Raw genomic sequence first — 1,296 nt, forward strand, 5'->3', positions numbered from 1 at the left:
ATTATCATCAAATCACTGAGAGAGAGGATCAACAATCTCCCCCTATTTGATGATAACAATATAACATAAAGAAGGTTATCTTATAAAATAATAGTAAGGAAAAGTTACATATAAAGTACATGTCCCTTTTTACTATTTTGGGATCTTTTTCAGTTTGGTCAGTCTCAGCTTTAAAAGTTTTCTTAAGTTATACCTAAGAAAATTACAAGGACGAAAACTAAAACTGAAAGCTTATTCACTGACTTATAGATTGTCAGTGAATGATGAAAGTAACATTGGAAGTCATAGACTTGTGTCCCTATTACCTTTTTCAGGGATCTTTTTCAGTGAAGTACATGAAATACTCATTTTATTAATCAATGGAAATAATACAAATATTACAGTACATGTTCAGAATTTACAGAATGTAAATACAATCAATGAAAGAAGATATAGAAAAAGACATTCTTCCTGATCATAGGAGAATCCTAGACCAGTCGTTTTCTTGGCAGGGATCTTAGCGTTAATGATCTCAGAGGCTTTGAGAAAAGCTTTGCACCATCCTTCAATAGTAGCTTTCTCAGCCATGAGTTTAGCGATTGCTCGCTTTCACACTCAGTGACAGCTTTCTCACGTTCAACAGTGATGGCTTGGTTTATAATAACCTGATCCTTAAGATTTTCCTCAACAGAGGTCAGTTCTTTGAACTTAGAATGACAAATCTTTAATTGCTCATGAAGATCAACGTTAAGCAATTCAGCTTTTGATTTGCCATTGAGGGCATGGTAAAGGTCAACCGTCAGCGTATCTAGTGCAGAAAGACTAGAAGAGGGTTCATTCAGGATACAAACCTGAGTAGCAGAAGATGGCTCATAAGAGGTAGATGTTGTAGAAGATCCTTCGTCAGCATCAATAGCCATCAAGCAAACATAAGCTTTATCTTCTTCGTCAGAGGATGATTCAGATGATTCAGCCTAGTCATGCTCTTCAGCAATAAGGCCTTTAGCCTTTCGCTGGTTGTTCTTCATCTTCTTGTATTTCTCCTTCAGTTTTAAGTATTTATCATCTTTGGTCCTGAAGGAAGAAGAGGCTTTAGAAGATGGCATCGTAATCTACTTCGATTTGCATGCACCTGCAAAATGTCCGGGCCGATGACAGTTGTAGCAGACAGCTGAAGCCTTGTCTATTCTTTAAGACTTTGGCTTCTCCCTGAGGGATAGCTGAGGAGATCTGCAGAAATTGCTTTTGCTGGAGAATATCCTAAATGACTTAGTCAGGAGTGCCAAGGACTCATCAAAATCTGTTAAATCAGATTCA

Source organism: Cynara cardunculus, unplaced genomic scaffold, assembly GCF_001531365.2.
Source record: "Cynara cardunculus var. scolymus isolate 2C unplaced genomic scaffold, CcrdV1 Un_Scaffold_2777, whole genome shotgun sequence".
Taxonomy (NCBI): domain Eukaryota; kingdom Viridiplantae; phylum Streptophyta; class Magnoliopsida; order Asterales; family Asteraceae; genus Cynara; species Cynara cardunculus.